The sequence below is a fragment of the Falco peregrinus genome, chromosome 3 (genome assembly GCF_023634155.1).
Source record: "Falco peregrinus isolate bFalPer1 chromosome 3, bFalPer1.pri, whole genome shotgun sequence".
Classification (NCBI taxonomy): Eukaryota; Metazoa; Chordata; class Aves; order Falconiformes; family Falconidae; genus Falco; species Falco peregrinus.
In genome coordinates, this window is record NC_073723.1 from 20,433,181 (window position 1) to 20,452,110 (window position 18,930).

Below are 18,930 nucleotides of genomic sequence, written 5' to 3' on the forward strand. Positions count from 1 at the left end.
CCAAACCAGCAGTTCATTTTCACTCTCGAGAATATACATACTTGATATACAGTTCATGACACCTAACCTTAGGTGTAGGCAATGCAGAGTGAGCTACCTAGTGATGCAGACATCCAAAACAGGTATCAAGACCCCTTTTATAGTTAACACAGAAAAGCAAGTCTTTCTATAGATCTCAACTCTGTAGAAAAAAAACTTCTTCAGCTGCCATTGCAGGCTTGTAAAGTTAGAAGTGAATCTCACCCTGGGAGTCTAGAGTAAAGTTGAAGGTCTACTGAATATGCTGTATTAAACCTAAGTAGGAGGCACTCAATACAGCAAAGGTAAAATGCAAAGACCTCAGATTCAAATTCACAATCTCTATAAGAACTAGCACCACCTGAAAATTTAGTCTTACAGATATATGGAAAAGTACACAAAAATAAAACATCAAAAAAGCAGCAGAAAAGATTTGATGAGATTTAGTAGAGACTCATGTTAACAGTCTCAGATTTAGCTAACCAATGGGGAAATCAGAGGAAATGGGAGTAGAGATTAGACACAAATAGCAAGATAAGGCAACAAGGTTTTTAGGGATACAGATTCTTAAGAAATTGAGAAGCCCAAACAAGTGTGGCACTTTCAGTTCAAGAAAATGACAAGAAGGGAAGTAAGAGAAAGGAAGAGGTTTCTATAGCCTCAGACAGAATTGCCACATCCCACAGAAGTGGCTCTGTGACTGTAAAAGTAAGGTTGCAGAAAAAGTGAATTCATATTGTAGGGAGGGAAAATGAGTGATGTTACACAGGTACACTAAACAAGGCCTAATGTTTGAAGTATGAAAACAGCGAACTCCCCACCAGATTGTCTGTAGAATAAGGATGGAAGTAAGAAAGTCACACAGCATCTTAAAACTTCAACACCATATTATTAATGACAATCTTTTCATTAAAGACAAAATTATAATCTTACAGGCAAAAACAATCTGATGTGCAGAAGGACTTAAAACAATTAGTAATAATTAAGAGTTAGATTCATACTGCAGTGTAAATCCACTGAGCAAGAAAACTAATCCATAAAGTTACAGTTAATGTCTTAAACGTGCACTAAAAATGTTTTTAGAAGAGCAGGGAACATTTCCTACGTGCAGCTAGCAGTGTAGAAGAAGTTCTAAACACATGACAAAAATTCCACTTACAAAGATGCCAAAACAAATATTTTATTTTAGTTTTTACAGTACAAGACAATGCTATTTGAATTGGCAACACATTTTAATGTATAAACACTGGGGAACATTTAGTAAGCATCAGAAAAATGATCTTAAATTGGAAGACAAATCCAAAGGAGGTCCAAATCTTTCTATTGCTGAAGTCAACAGGAAAACTTCCCCTGATTTCAGCAGGACTGGAATCTGTTTTGTGATTTAATAGGAACTTACTGGTCACAGCAAAATTCATGTTTTAAATATCTTTGCCAAATAAACTTCCTGTTAATCAGCCTGCAGTACTTGCAGTATTTGTCTTCCATTAACAAGCAGTTCAATTGTACTCACACTGGTAACAATTAGCTTCTTAAGCTTCACAAGAACTCTTGGCAAAGTAAAAAGCTGCTCAACACCAGTAAGGATGATAGAACTGGACCCCTGAATCACATCCAAGCAGCTGTACTGTAGCACAGATGTACCTTTTCTATACGATTCCAGCAGCTTAATTATATAGCCCAATGAGGATAACAGGGTCTGTGTGGCTGTATTTCCCTTTTCTACTTCTAAAGTCTTATGCTTACCATGAAACCCAGTTCATACCCTAGGTCTTACTTATTTCATTATCAGCAAGTTTTGCCCACAAGGCTTCTTTAATCCTGAGTGATGGCTTTGTGAATAAAACCTTTTATTGGTTTTAGTAAATCCATTCAGTAAAAATTCCAAAATCCAAAGAATAAAGAAAACAATAACGGCATTCCTTTTAGTATTTTATTTCCACATCATCAGATCAGTGCAAATAGTATCATTCAATTATTTTTTTTTTTTTTGTTAAAAAAGCATGTGTGGTTTGATCCAAGATTGTACTGCAATGTCACAGAATGTGAAAATTTGATTCGTTCTTCGTAGATAGGAGATACTTGTTGAATCTTTTCTGCATAAAACATTTAGGTTTTGTTACTTCTGTACACCCACTATTTGCTTATGTTTTCTCCTTGTTGTACTTAATAGAATTGTAGAAAGTTTCCTAAAATGGAATAAACAACAGTGAGATATTAAACAGAATAGCATGCTGTATAGAAATCTTTAAAACCTGATAGGAATACAAACACCATATCATCCTAGTTTATAAAGTTAGTCTAAAAGACACAGTGTGTAGCAAATAATTTATGCACCTCACTGAGATTAGCCAGTTTCCATTACCAGTTCTACCAAATGTCTTTTTTAAGAATCTTTCCGTACAACCATAGATGCTCATGAATTCCTACAGGGTATGAGGATAATTTTGAACATTTCAACTATCTAAACATAACTTTAATAGACAATTTTCTCAAAAACATTTCTTAGGGGAGGATGACAACATATATGTCCATATAAAAAAAACTTCAACCACTTAGTGTTTTAGCCCACTACAAGTTTCCATACTGTCATCAGGCTGTGCATAGTTCCCTTCTACTTGGTCATCAAGAAAATAGTAGTGAGACAGAAGGTACCATTTGCCTGTGAGTTACACAATACTCACCCAGTTTCAGGAGCAGGACGGTAGGGAGGAAGCTTTTAGTTTAGTTTACAAAATTAGTTACCTAATTTTGTAAAATGTTGCCTAATGTTATACAGATAGCATTATTCTACTTCAGGTGCCGCATTCTACAATGAACAATAACAGAGCCTGTGATTTTTAGATTAGAGAAAGTGACAGAATTGCAAACATCCTAAAATCAGAAAAAGATTTTATTATACCAGCAACTGCCTTCAGTGTATCCACTACAATAGGTGAAGGAGTTTGATGGGGAGAAAGTAAAAAATTAACAGACTTTCAATAACAAATTTACAATCTTCCTAGTGTTGTTCAGCTTGCCACTCTGCTAGGAAACTAACTGAGGAGGAAGGGACTTGGTCTGCTCATTTCTCCATGTCACAAATGACAGCACAGGCTCAAATTTTCACCTCCAAAGACACCAGCTTATAGCTGAAGGCTATCAGCCATATATTAGGATAAGATATTTGCACAAAACCTGCTTCAGTATTGCCAACAGTCATATCATCATCAAGAATTTCAGTTCCTTTGTTTCAGGGAAATCTTTCAAAGAATAACCAGCATTGAAGGAATTTTGCACCTATCAAATGAAGTTTCCTGTCTTTGATCCCTCAAGGCCCCAGACATTAAAAGTGATGCATTTGCTTGCAATTCCAATGCGCAAGTGCTATAGCACTATCAAGACCCTTGTCAGTTTGGCTGAGAGTGAAGCCAAGGATGGCAACACTGAAAAAAAGATCCAGGCAGAACTTTCTTGGATAGAGGAAGAGTTACTAGACCCTGCAAAATGTGACCCTTGAGATGTCCCATTGAAGGGAATGGAGTACAGAGTGAGGACTAGGAGGGGCTCTGGCAGTACAGGGGATGCACAGAACAAAGCAGGGTCTGCAAGCTTCTGTAAACACTGACCACCTCCCTGAAGCCGCATTTTCAACCTGTTGCTATTCTTTCACACATGCATTCAGTGAGCAAGTAAGCAATGTCAAAAAAATAGAAGCTGGACAACAAAAAAACAACCTGCAAGCCTTAGCTAGGCACAAATACAAACCTCTGATTTTTAGACTAGAGTAGTGGCTCTTTGACTCTTGGAGTTAACGCTACTACTGTTTGAAAGTTCTTTGAAAGGCAAAGGGAAAGGAAGCAAATACAGGCACTGCCATCCAGTAGGACTCAGTGCCTTAGAAGAACCAGTTCAATTTACATTCAGTTATGATACATTTTGCAGAAACACATTTGATATTTTGCCTCCTCTTGGTATGAAACTCTGTTCTCATTTTCAAGAGCCAAAACACACACTTCCTCTGCTAGAAGTTAAGACTATAATTCTTTCTGAGTCTGCAATATGTCGTTTCCTCTCTTACTCCGTCACAGTGGAAAAGTCAAATAATATATGTGGAAGGAGAGGAAGAAAGTTCAAGCAGAGGTCAGTAATAATACAATATCAATAGAAGACTCATTCACAGGACAACAATGCACAGAAGACAAGAAGCTTGATGACAGAAGCAAGTGAAAAAGACCTTGTGAATACAGCATGAATGACAGAGAAAAGTCAATCTTCCACAGTGATTGACAGCACCTCAGCTGAGCAGAAGCTCCACTGTAGACAAGGGCAATATAAAACCCACTGTAGACAAGGGCAATATAAATCCACATCAGCAAAATGTCACTTTTTTTTAAAACGGGTTTAAAAAATAGAGGGATGTGAGGCAGTGTTCAGCTCCTCACTAGTTCATGCTTCTGACATTGATATTATTGCATTGTGCTAGTGATATCACCATTGCACTTAGACTTCAGTTTAACACATCCCATATGTCAGGCTATGGACCAGACAAATGCATTCAACATAACTGCTTTTCTTTGAACTAGATCCAACCATAGCTTGAATTTGAAGGACTCAAATGCTGGAACATCGCTAGGTTGAAAGAGCAGCCCAATGAGGTTAGAAGTTTGTCCCTGCTCCCTAGAAAAAAAAAAAAAACCCAAAATAAAATAAAGCAGCCAGCCCTTTCCCATGCACCTCACTCTGTTCCAGGAAACTAATATAGCCCAACTGGCAGGCCTACAAATTTGTTATTTGGGGGAGTTAGAATATTAAGATTTACTGAATCTGTTGTGTCTAATCATGTCAGATTTGACTGTGAAGGCAGTAGTTCAATATTTTTGCTTCTTTCAAAAAGTACACAGCAATAAATAAATATTATTTAAAGCATTTGAATTTAAAGGCACAAAACTAATTAAATAAGTAGCTGATAAAATACATTATTTGCCTACACATACTAGTGATAATTCTCAAGTGTGAGAGAAGGAAGCATACAGCCATTTTTTGTGCATCTTTGCAAGCATACTTGCTGATAGTTGTACTTCTGCAGTAAGCAATCACTACATTAGAAAAACCTTTAGAACTTTATTCCTACATCTTAACTTTCTAATTTACTTGAGACACAGAATAGATATAAAAGGTAACTATGAAAGAAAGTGCTGATGCTTTCTGGCAAACCATTGCTGATTGATAGCACTGAAGCACCTGATGTCTGCAGCAACTTCCCAAACAGCAACACTAAACTCTCTTGGTCGGTATACCTAAATAGAAAAATATATTTTAAAATCCCCTTGCATTTAAACTGAGAGTTCAAAACATTTATTTCCATTTTTCTTCCAACAGGCGACTTGTCAATACAGAACCAAGCACACTGCTGAAATCTTTCCTGAAACTGAAGTTCAACACAGCAAGATACAATGTCCATTTAGCCATAATGATTTACGATATGATTTTCCATAATGATGGAGATGGTCCGCAACCCTCCTGTAAAGTACAACCTAAAGAAACCCAAGAAACTCTTCTGCATATTACAGTGATAATTCTCTACTGTTCATTGCTCCCAGTTCTGCATCTGAGCACATGTATATTTTAGATGAAACAGCTGTCTCAAAGTCTAAATTACTTTTCAAGGCAGAGAACCATAATTTTTTATTAATATGGTCATATTTATCTATCACTTCTATGTAATAAATACAACAGGATTTAAAAAGTTTATTTTTCCCTTTGCTTTACTGAAGTATGAAATCCCTGAGACAGTTTTCTCTGGCTGTCTAGAAGGCAGTTAATCAGAGGGCTGCAGACAAAACTGGCACTCAGAAATCCTCAACATTAAGTTGTATATATAAATCCCTCTAAACCATGATATAGAGCTGGTCTGTGTCTGAGCTTGTAACTAAGTTACAGCTTTAACACAACAGGTAAAATAACCAAAAAGAGCCTGCCTAAAAGAACAAACTGCATATCTATGAAAGTGACAGAACTAATTAAAAATTAGTTGAAGCAAACCACTACAACGCTGTTACATTACAGCTCAGCATTATAGATCTGGGTATGTTGAGGCCAGTGTGTCCAAAATCAAAAAAACTGGTGCAGTACAGCTACAGTGCAATTCAAGCCCCTCTATTACCTCCAGGCATTTCTTGAAATGATATTACCACAATGTAACCAATGTATATGCTTGTATAAATATAGATACGTGCTAATCTTCAGAAGCATCACTAATTTTGGATGTCATGTGTCAATCCACAAAAGCTCAGGATTAAATTCATGCCCTCTCAAATGTAGCAATTCATCTGTTGTCTAATTAGCAGACATGTCTGACTAAATACCCTATTCTGAAAAATCTCAGACTCCCAGAATCACAGGGTAATGAAGGTGAGAAGGGACCTCTTGAGACTGTCGAGTCAAACTGCTCTGCTCGAAGCAGGAGCAATTACAACAGATTGCTCCAGGCCATGTCCAGTCAGGTACGAGTCTCCAAGGATAGACTCCACAACCCAAGTAAGCTGCTTCAATTTTGACGATCCTCACAGTAAAAAAAAAGTGCTTTCTTTTATTAAATAGAATTTACAGTTATTTTAGTTTCTGTCCACTGCCTCTCATCCTTTGACTGGACACCAATGAGAAAAGTCTCTGCCTTCTTTACTCCTTCTGATGTGTATTTTTACACATTGCAAAGATATCCCTTGAACCTGCTGTCCTCCAGGCTGAACAGTCCAGATCTCTCAGCCTCTGCTCTTACGAAAGATGCTCCAAGACCTTCATCATCTTCATGTCCCTTCACTGGATTCACTCCAGTAACTCCATGTCTTCTACTAAGGAGCCAGCCCAGCGCTGGACACAGAACTCTACATGTGGCCCCTCACCAGGGCTGAGCAGAGGGAAGGATCACCTCCCTCAGCCTGCTGACAACTTTCTTCCTAATGAAGCCCAGGAGGCTGTTGGCATTCTTTAGAAAGGCACACTGCTTTAATATGCAGACATATGACAAAAAGCACTAATTTGATTTTACAGAAAAGGTCTGCATAGGAAGTAATAAGACTCTAATGATTACATTGCGTATGATATTTTTTTAAATATCTTCCAGCGATAAACACAGATCACAGAATGGTCAGAGTTGGAAGGGACCTCTGTCCATCATCCAGTCCAACTCCCAGCTAAAGCAGGTTCACCTAGATCAGATTTTGCACAGAGTCGTGTCCAGGCATGTTTTGAACATCTCCAGGGGAGACTCCACAACCTCTGTGGGCAAGTTCTAAATACATAAGAGTGAATTTAAAATTTACACTGAGAAAAAGACAATTATATTAATTAATCTAGACAAATTACTGACTGCTACCCAAAGTACACAATGGTTACAGGAGCTGTCAAAACCAAAGGAGAGTCTCACCATAAAGTACAAACTATGTTTAGACATCTGGGTTTATTTTTAGCTTGGCCAGTAGCTACTTAGCAATTTACAATAGCCATAATCAAAATGAAATAGCTGGCCCTTAACTAAAACCACGTACTTCAACATGCACACATACAGTTAAACCACCCCGATGCCTGAAAAGCAGGGTGAGGGTAACCATATAAGAATTTATTAAAATAGTCCTATGGAGCTCAACATAGGACCTTTTTAATTTTTTTTCCAAGGAAAAAATGTTCAGTATTCAATAAATATTTATTCAATATTCAAGAAATATTTTTTCAGTTATTCTTGCTCCATTTTTTCCAATAAATAATAATTGTTGCATAATTGCATTCTATTAGATTAGTTTTAGGGTTTCCCTCCCACCATCTGTTTCCTATTCCCAGATTAAAAAAATACCAGCAGTTGCAAGGCTGTCAAAAGCCCTCCGATTCTGTTGAGACAGAAAACAAGCTTCTGAGTGTCATTTCATTTTTTTAGGGTATAGATAAACAGAAATGCCTCATCAAGATCATAAAAGTACCTCAATCAACCTCTACCAGATCCATCATTACTGCTTGCAACTGATGGTTTGTCACTGCTTCTTGGAGAACAAAAAAAGCCCACTAAACATTATGAAACTCTTAAGGCAGAAACATCTGCTATGGTTTGACGCCACCTCCCCATCCCCTAGGTATTGAGTTAAATTTGGATGTTGACTTTGAAAGGTCTTGAGGGTATGGAGAGAGAAATGAGATACCAGGTAGGGAGACAAGAGTGGTATTTCACAGGCCATAGACAATTTATTCTTTTTGAAGGAGCTGCCAACCTATGCTCACATTTTACAGTTTTCCTTCCTTTATAACACAGGTCCTCAAACTACGGCCCCCCAGGGTCCTCAATCCGGCCCCCGGTATTTACAGAACCCCCCGTCGGGGGTTGGGGGGGAAACCAAGCAGCCGCAGATGACTGCCTGCCACTGCATCCACGTGCCAGCCCCCTGGTTAAAAAGTTTGAGGACCCCTGCTTTATAATGCTTATTAGAAAGATCAGTCCAAAAGACCAGGAATTTTACCCCCCATTTTTAACCACACAACCAAACCAAACCCAAGCAAAGACCCTGCTGAGACTAACATTAACTTGTGAAACGGCTGTCTGCACCACTATGCAGCCCTAATTTTGCTAACTGTCCTGCATACAAGGAAACTAAATATGTTCAGGCATCAAGCTGGTGCTCCAGAGAAGTTCCTTTGAGGATTCCAGGAGAGCAGAGTACAAGAATACCACAGTTCCACTTACTAGGGAATAATGAGCCAAACAAACACTTCTGTGCCAAAGACACACACGAAACCCAGCAGCCAGATAAAGAAACAGGACTCCCTCATCATATGCAGACAGACCAGTACGATCAGTGCAGCTAACCAGACTGGCAAGAACACCTTTGAGGTGGAAAACATGGACTACTCAGCCAGGTAAGTAAGTTCTGTTTCAGATACTAACAAGCACCTTTTTAACCAGGGTAACCAACTATCCCAGCAAAAAACAGCACAGGGGCATAGCTCAGTTGTAACACCAAGGCTTTTTCAGCACACAGGGCATGAGGCAAAGGGTGCTGACCATGAGACAGCCCAGAATCAGTCCTGCATCAACAGTTCCACCAGGAACATGAGAGCTCAGATTATGCAGCGAGGGTGAAATGACCCTGAAATCATCCCTCCTCAGTACAAGCTCCTGCCTGATGTCAATCAACAGTGTTAGTATCTGGTGAATGAGACCAACTGTGAAACAAAACTTCCCCCTCTCAAAGTGTAAGGAAGATCCTTGAAAGGGAACTTGTACAGCAGACAGCTGCAAAGCAAGAGATTCAGCACCTCCTAGTTGCATTCAAGACAAGGCCACCTCAGGAATCACAGTGGCTGAAAAGATACCAAAATATTAACCTTAATCGCCCATTTTCCTGTCCAGAGCACAAAGCAATGCTGCTGGTTCATCACGGTATTCAGTACAACTGGAATACAAATCCATGATAAGTTTGCTAATAAATGTATGAATCCTTTTTGATTATAGCTTTCTTACAAGAGGGTCTTGGTCTTGCACTTCAGTGCAATTCATTAATGTATCTGTCTGCTACCACCTACACAAAGCTTTTCATAGTTTTCCCTTCCAGGCTGCCAGGCCTATTTTAAAAATTGCCCGGGGTTTAAAGTTGTTACTATGTAGCTTCAGTTTCACAGACTAGGTAGCATCAAGCAATTTCTTTTTCAAGGAGATAAATACCTTGTAGCAAAGACTAAATTGTCTGTGGCCTGTGAAATACCATTCCTATCTCCTCTCTTGTTTCCCTACCTTCTACCTCACCTCTCCTCTCCATACCCTCAAGACCTTTCAATAATTCCATTTTCAATATGTTTCTTGGTGTATCTCATGATATACTGAGATATTTACCTAAAATATACATAGTCATGAGCAAGCCTACAGACTTCAAATTATGAGAATTCATGCTGCCAGATGATGAAGTGTTAAGGAGTGTCTCAGCATGGTGGTAACAGAAGTATTTCAATAATGAAAAATGTCAATACAGACCCTGAATGTGACTTAGGATGACAGTCTCTTGCTGTCAGCAGAATCCAGCCATGCCAGTGCACTGTGGATTGGATGGATGCTCAAAAGCTAATGCCTTGAAGAGATGAAAAGCAGTCTGAAGAGAATGAAAGACTTAATTCAACTGAGCTTCTATTAATCAGTGATTCAAGAATATGAATAGTGATCTCTCACTTCAAGTAAGAATAGATTGCACACAAAAAAGGCCATGCCTTAAGGAAACCTACCAAAGAAAAAAAGAACCCAGACAGGAGGTTTTCAGTTGGTAATGGTTCGGATTTATCAAGCATTATACATATTTACTGTGCAAAGATATGAGGACAAACATCTTGTAACTCAAGGGTTATGAACCTGAGTAGTTCTGATAATAGCAGCTGGATCACTTTTTGACAAAATTGAAACTTACATTTAGGTCCAAGATAGACTAAGCTTCTTCTACACTCTTTTTCTACTCAGAGAGTAGAAAAAGAGAGCTAAAAAGCTTCTGCCCCCAGCCCCAAGCTACAGATTCTCTAAATATGTCATTCTATGTGTCAACACTGTGTCTGCTTTTCAATGAAGCAGATGCAGTCAAGAGGAATTCGTTAAGAGGGACAGGGAGGGAGACTGTGGATAACAGAAAGACAATCTGTCCAGCCTCCAGCTTCTGCCAGGACTGGAACACTGTATGAGAGGTAATGCACATCCACAACTATGTATACAATGATAGCTATGATGTATGTATGATATGCATACTGATAGATGGAAGAAAAGTAGTTCCTCCTACAGAAAGGAGGAGCCAGGGTATAAGTACAATCCCTGGGTAAGAATGGAGACCAGCCATAATTTCTAATGATAAGCTTTTTATTTTCTGAACAAAGCAAGAGCTTGTCTGGTATACACTAATTGAAGGAGGTATCTAGCAACCTCTGTATTAATACTCCATAACAAACCAGGCTAAGGTAAATAAATAAAATATTCACAATTTCATAGATATCCAAATCAGACAAAGCAGTTACAAAATACATATGAGACTCTTACGTTAAGATCAACCCCTCGCTCCCCAACCGTTCTCTCTCTGTTCCTCTCTCTTCTCTGATCTCACTTCAACTGGGGATTCTGTCAGGATCAAAATGCACTACTCAAAACGCACTCTCAAAATGAACCCTTTTCCAATGCCACCCTTCATATTTACTTCAGGGTCTTCAGTTTCAAGCTTGCTTTCTCTCAAGAACGTATCACTTATTCAGATGATTTCAACATACTTGCATGGCTATTTAGTTTGGCCAGATGGCAGATGTAAATGCTGCAATCTCTAAATGTAGCTTGCTTGGTTTTCTCCAAAGCAACTACCAAAATGATGGCAAAGGAAAATCATGTCAATGCTGATACTTCCCATCAGGTTTTCCAGTCGTGGGAGGCAGGAAGCAGGAGTCTAACAAAGGATCCTGGCCAGGTCCATAAAAGTATTGCCATTGCAAAAGGAAATCTAAGGTGCAAGCAGTAGTCAAAGGATACAAAAGCTTAGCTATGTCCTCCAGAGAAATTCTTATGAAGAACTCCTGGAATAAGCATTGATCGTCCATGCACAATGAGCTAAACTTTCCAGACAGTAAAGGGGAGTTTATCCAAAATTTTCCTTGCAAGTTCTGCAAGTCCTCCAGGGACTAACAAGGAACTTCTAATGTACAAAGCTCTGTATGGTGGCTCACAGGTTTATAAACTAGCTTGGAAACTTAATGAATGTCTCTAATAAAATTCAACTTTCTGAGAAGCATAGAAAGCAACATGGCTTGGATGGGGTATCCTAAATTCATATATCAAAGAAAGCAATGGTATATTCCGACAAGTCTACTTCATCCCCTGTTTTTAAACAGATATTTGCATCACCTGAAATTGAGAAAAAAGATGTCCATGAGGAGTCACATAGAAGAAGAATCAAAAGCCATCACTCACATGGCACAAGTTGAAAAATAGTCAGAAAAAACCATGCTCCACCAGCTAGGATGGATGGGGCCCTGCTGATAGGATTGCTGGGCAGGTTCTAAGTGGAGTCCAGAGCAGAGATCTTTTAGCACCGCATCAGGATGGTGATCTGACCAGCAGTGAAACCACTAACACATCCAACTGGCTGCAGATGTTTAAGAAAGAGTCCTATTGGCAAAGATCAAATGGTCAGGTGCTGCTTTCACTAGTGAAAGCTTAGATAGGGTGCATCATGAATTGTCCGCTTGGGCTAAGGATAGGCAGAACAAAGCCAAGTGACTCCAAAATTGAAGTGACAGAGTCTGAGACCAAAATAGGTCTGTAAGATTATTCCTGGACTAAGCACCTTCAGTCTGGTCAGAAAAGTGTGGTAAGGTGACCATAATTATAAATCCTTGCCAAAGCTTTATGGTGGTCCAAAATGTTCTCAGAATGTTGCAGCATGGTCCAAGCATCCCCCAGTCTTCTCAAAGGAGACATGAGGATGTGAGGCCAACCCCTCCCCCCCCCAAAGAAACATAGATAATGAATTCATTCTTATGTTCATATTACCTTTAATTGATTAGCAAATGCTAGAAAACAAGCAGGTATACACCACACACACAAGCCTTATTCACAATCAGGTCAAAAGATTGCATGTCACTGCATGCCACACAGTGCTGAAAAGCAATTTTTGGTAAAGACTACTAAAATCCTTGTCAAGATGGTAAGCACAGAACTCAAAACTAAACTGAAAAAAAAGCAGTCCTGAAGTAACGTAACAACCTACACAGAGTATGTGTCTACAGCTGTGAGGTGGTTAAATGACAGCAAACATACATCCTTTTTCATACACGGCAATGTAATGATCCACATAACCCCTGCAAACACAGTGCAAAGACGAAATATTCAAGTTTCAGTATGATGTATATACATATTATAGGGAAATGTAGATAGTAGCCTACCATTTAGACAAATGCAATCGATAGATCTAAACTTCTATTTTAGTTAGTTCAATCTATAGTTCTAAACTATACTTTTTGATGCAGACTTTAACTTAGACATGTCCAAAAATGAACCCTATCATACTGAGGTACTCCACAATATTTGAAGGACTTACCGTATCTCCAGGGTAGGAAATGCATCTGTCCCTGTTCTCCAGCATCTGAGAAACTGATGCTAAAAATAACGGCCAGGGTTATGTCTACACTTTATAATGGATGATAAGGTAGAAGTCCTTCATCTAGCTAGTTCTGAGCAGGCTAGCGCATTCACCACGGAGTGTGCTGTACTGGACAATATACCTGCACTGATATTAGTTTTGTAGTAAACTTGGGTGCAACTTGTTCAAGCAACCTTTTGATATTATTCTACACAAAAGTGGAAGAAAAAAAAACCAAAAAAAACCACAAACCAAAACCAAACAACCCCCCCCAAAAAGTAAACAGAAACTAATTAAAAAACAAACAAACAAACAACAAACACCCAACAAACTAATCTGCAAATACTAATCATGGAATTATCCAAACACAAGATACCTTCCTGGTGATGTTGTGCTTCACCTATTATGCAGCCTTGGGCCAAGTAGTTCAGTGTTTGCCTCTTGTGTAAGTACAGCACAAACCCAGAAACTAAACATTAATTACAAGGGTCTCACCTTGCTAGAATCTTCCAAGATCACCAACACAATTTTATAACTTGTACTCAAATTTTTATAACTTATATTTACTTCATAACATGGTCTGTTCATGGTTCAGACTGGTGGGCATTACTGCTTAGGGGGTAATGAGACTTATGGGATACAGGAAAGAGTACCTGGGGATTGTACAAAATTTAGTATGGTATGTTCAGGGGGGAACCAAAGGCAATGCAAGGAAAGGATCGAGGTACTTTGGGGAGGAACAAGCATGGGAAAACAGACAGATAAAGAGGTAATGCGGGCCAGTTTGGCCAAGCCCAGCGCTTGACCACCGCAGACCTATCAGGACTACATGCTTAGCCTTACTACTGGTTGGATCTGGGGACATGAAGCTGAGGCAACCCTGCATGCTTCTACTGGGCTACAGGATTTAGTGACCCCTAACACAAGACAAAAAAGGAATCATATCGACACTGGAAAAACCAAGTACTTTCCAATAAACTTTTCTTTTACAAAGACAGATTAATGTGCAAGGGCTGAGAAGGTAGGGACTGTTCAGGAAGAACAGAATGGTACTGAGGAAAAATGCCAACCCAATGTAATTATGATCTCTTTCTTCTGTTTGCTCATAATATAAGAGCTGAAGTGCCCTCCACAAAACTCAGGGAAACACTTTAGTAAGGCCAGTTATAGGCTGCACAAAGACACAGTTAATGAGTTCCATAGCCTAGGAGTTAGTCCAGTAAGTAACAAAAAAAATATAAAAACGTCATGACTAAAACCAACATTTGCAGTTACATTAGCCAGGATGGAGTGAGTAAAACTATAAAACATGGCCAACAGAGCAGAAGTTCAGAAGTTATTCATTCCTGTGGCTTAGTCAAATACCTCATAGCACTCATTTCACACTGTCTAGTAATACTTACTGAAGCATCTGACATTAACTAAACAGACAAGTTAATACATTTGATAATTAAGTCTCTTCTGCTGAATAGCACCTTAATATACCTCTCTGCAGATTTTTTCCTACTCTGCTTAAATAGTGCCATTCAACAGCTACAGAGTGAATGTCAAAGCTTATTCACATCAAAGGTGATAGTAGTATTGGAAGAAGAAAGCAAGTCAGTGTATTTTTCACGTTTACTGCACCTCTCATTTCTATCGCTATCTGATGTGACCTTGTTGCAAGGGTTATTGTAATAGAAACCTCAGACATGTATACCATGTCATTTTGAGGAATTACAAGTCTTTTGCATTATTTGATAGCGTACATAGCACTGGAAGAAAAAATATTATGAAAACAATAATTCAGAAATATTTACACTTGAAAGATTGTAGATATAATGCAAATAATAATATCGCTAGTAACAAAAAATGCACTTGGAAGAAAAAAAAAATCAAAAACTATCTCACCACAAAACAGAATAACTTAGATATGTGTACACAGGTTTGGCAGGCAACTGAGAGGTCCACCTATTTTCTAGACATAGACTAGGAAGCTGAAAGTTGTGTTCACAGGAAAAACTACAAGAAATCCAGCATCACAGTGACATTGTTTCTGCTGATTCAGAGCACTGGCGAAGCACGCTCACCTGAAAGAAACCACAGGCATACTTATTCCTATTATCACCTGACAGATGGCTTCACATCTCTTTCCAGGAGACTTTATGATACTAAATCCTGAAAGTGCTAAAAACTTGAAATTTAGTGCAATACAACCAAATCTCTTCTCTGTGCAGCACTGAGTAGTGAGAAAAACAAAAAGGAGAATGGGATCGGCATGTGTCAGAGGGAACTCTGAGTGAGCAGCCACTCTCCCCGATAGTTATAACTTGTATGTATATGTGTCTGTTTGCATAATAATAATTAAATACTAATAATATTATGTTCACTAAAGGTCACAAGTAAAGGTCACTAATAATACTAAATTCTTTCAAAGGAAACATTTGTTTATCCTTACAGGTCATTTTTACCTTTTCCTTGAAAATGTTTATATTTAGATTAATATACAAATGCAGGAATATCAGTCAAGACACATGAAGTCACTATTCAATGTTTTCAACATTAGTTCATGCTATATTACCTACACACAAACAGTATAACCTGGCATCTGCACCTTCCTATTACACTTTGTGGCAGAAAAGGTACGGCATTACACAGTTCATTAAAAAGAGCTTCTGCAGTTTTTTCCTATATCTGAGGCCCATTACGATTTCTACGTTATTTTTTACTTACCCAGTGCCTGATTTTTCCATTCCCAAGTTGCCCAACAGATTAGTTATAAATTTTCTTTCCTAAACTTCTACCCGCTTGTCTCAGCCTTCCACAATGAGAAACTCACATCTAGCTTTTATTGTCAGTTGATTTATCCTAGACCTTCCTCCTGCATACTCCATTTGGGCAGGGAACTGAGGAGCAATAGCCCCTTTCTCAGGTCATCCAGGTGGCCCCACACTGGCCCAGACAGCTCGGGTAATGTTCTGCCAGTTTGGTTCCTGACATGTGGTAAAGGTGACGCCATCAGAAAGAAGCATCCAAGTGATTTAAAAAGCTGCAGTACTCTCAGGCTTTTTAACTAGGCCACGTGTCACTAGATTTTCATAGGAATCAGTAAAAAAACCCACACCTGCCCTAATGGACTTGCTCCAGGGATGAAATGCAATATTCATTTGGGAAGGTTGAACTAATCAGCATGTTCTCTCCTGTGCAATGAAAACCTCTGACCTCCCTAGTAAGTCATACTTACTAGATGACTATATTACACGCACTTTATGATGAGAAAGTAACTGCTACATTACATCGTGCATAAAGCACACAATCTTTTATGGGAGATAATTTCTCATCATTTTAAGAGTCTACAGTCTGTAGAAGGTTTATCCAGTGAAAGCTTGATTCGGAAGAGAAATCTGGTCCATACATGCTCTATGCTGTCCTAAATCATCCCAATTTGAGATTTACAAAAGGGAGTTCCCAAACTAAGACTGTGTGAATGCTTTACGCTAGCAGAGCACTAATAAAGTGCCTCTTGTATTGTGTGTCTGTACCAAGATTTGGTAGCAGGGAGGCTGCGGGGGTGGCCTTTTTGAGAAGAGGCCAGGGGCCACCCTGTGCCTGTGCACAGCTGGTGGCACCTCTGGGAAAACATTTAAGAAAGGGTAGAAAATGCCAGGCTGGGGTGGGGGGAAAGAATGAGAAACAGCAGAGGGAACCCCACAATTGCAGGAGGAGGTGCTCCATGGTAGAGCAGATATTTCCTGCAGCCTGTGAAGGGGACACACTGGAGAAGAAATACAAGAGAAGAAAAGAATGGTAGCAAGAAACCACTGTTTCTTGATCATAACCCCTCAAAACCACTTTTGCACCACTTGCTGCCTCTCTGAAGGGACTTGGACTGAGTGTAACCTGCAGTGATAACAAGGGAGGAGTCCGGGAGGAGGAATGAGGTCAAGTTGAGCCTGGGAAAGCAGGGAAGAAAGCTGTTATTTTAATGTTTGTCTGTTTTGTTTCCCACTACCCGCGTTGGCTTTTTTTTTTTTTAATTATTTTAATTGGCAATAAATTACATTTTCCCCCAGCTGACTCCATGGTAGTTTGTAAGCAGTCTCCTTGTCTTTATCTCAACCCATAAGCTTTTTCATTCCTGTTCTTCCTCTTTTCTTTTCCATCCTGCTGGGGAGGGGAGTGAGCAAGCAGCTAGGTGGGAGTTTGGCTGCTAGCCTAGGCTAAGCCACCATACTACTAAACTAAAAACCCTCAAAATAAAGCCCACAAAAGCAAGAAAATGAAACTGGCCTTCAACATTTTGTTTTTATTGAAATGGGTGACTAAGAACATTTCGGACACACAGCAAAATATTCTGGCATATTTGTCACAGGATATAGTCAAAACACTGGTTCTCCCCTCCCCAAAGGTATTTGATTAGAGAATCACTCATAGAAGCTCTCTGAGAAACTGTAAAAAAATCTGAGAAGGCACAGAATATATTAACCCCTGTCACTGTACAGAAAGGAGCTTTGTACATGTGGGAGTTGGAGAAGCGCCAGGGTACAAGTACTCAAATATCAGTGTGTGCTGAAAGAAGCTGAGTCTGTGAGCTTTATCTCAACAGAGAGAAAGAGAAAAGGCTTCTGACATTATTAATATGAACACACAGAGCAGCAATAAATCACTAAGCTGAAAACCAACAGGCTCTGAAAAATATAGAAATATCTAGAAAAACAGAGACTGGAGACTTGAAAGTGGTTGTGCAGAAGTAAAGAAAGTTTCTGGAAATCAAACATAAAATAAAGATTTGATGGATGACTGATAGACATTAAACCTGAATTAATTTGGCACAATGACATTACTAGATATACACTGGAGGTTTGTTTGTGATAAGAGCATAGTACTTAGAGCAGGAAAGAAAGGAGTAAATCTTTTCAAACTACTTGAATGGGCAGGACAGAATAGACGGAAAATTTTAATCTAGGTTACTGAAGCTGCTGGAAAAATTACTAGCAAGCCACACAAGCCACTGACAGAGTTCCATAACAACAGAGTGAACCCAATACAAACTAATTTAAGGACAGAAGAAAAAGGTAGATTTGGGAGTTTAGAAGACATCCACACCTCCAAGCACTACCCAGAGCCTCAGACTGTTGGTAATCAAATAGCAGACAGCACTGCAGAATCAGTCCTCCAAACCACAGATGAAAATAAGCATGAGAAGCTTTGAAACCATTTCAAATCATTAATACTGATACCCATCTTGTGTTTCTTAGTGAAGAGCTGGTTTCCATGAGTAGAAGGGTTATGCTGAAATCTTTGCCCCACTGAAATTGCAAGTGAAAATTCTGGGGTTTATTATGTGACCCTGAAGAAAGCATATTAGCTAAGTATTTATAAACAACAGATTTCTATGATTATGTGCCTTTTGTCCCTTTCAGGAAAATCAGCAGGATACAAGAGTTATCATAATAACAAACTAGACCTTGCATTATTGACAAAGTCCACATGCTTTTTCAAGCATGCTGACAAGTGTATTGCTCTGTTTTATTAGCTTTGTCCCAAAACACTGATTTCAGATTTTCTGGCCTACTACATGCCAAATCTGTCCAATTATTCACACCGGCGAATTTTGCCAGACAGTTCCTCATAGGCAGGAGAATGACTGATGACCTTTGTCTTTCTAAGGCTTAAAAAGACACTCTAGTTTCTTCTTATATAAACATCCTCCTGTAACGAGTAAGGCACATGTTCACAGAAGGCACCTCCTTAGATCAAAACTTGACTCAATACTTGCAGAAATGGTGAAACAGGCTATTGCTATTCTTTCAGT

The 18,930-nt window shown here is 39.0% G+C and overlaps 1 protein-coding gene across 4 annotated transcripts in view; it reads right to left on the minus strand.

Moving 5' to 3' along the window:
- COL14A1 (collagen type XIV alpha 1 chain) overlaps positions 1-18,930 on the minus strand; it is a 123,730-nt gene that overhangs the window by 87,866 nt on the left and 16,934 nt on the right. The window lies entirely within an intron of this gene.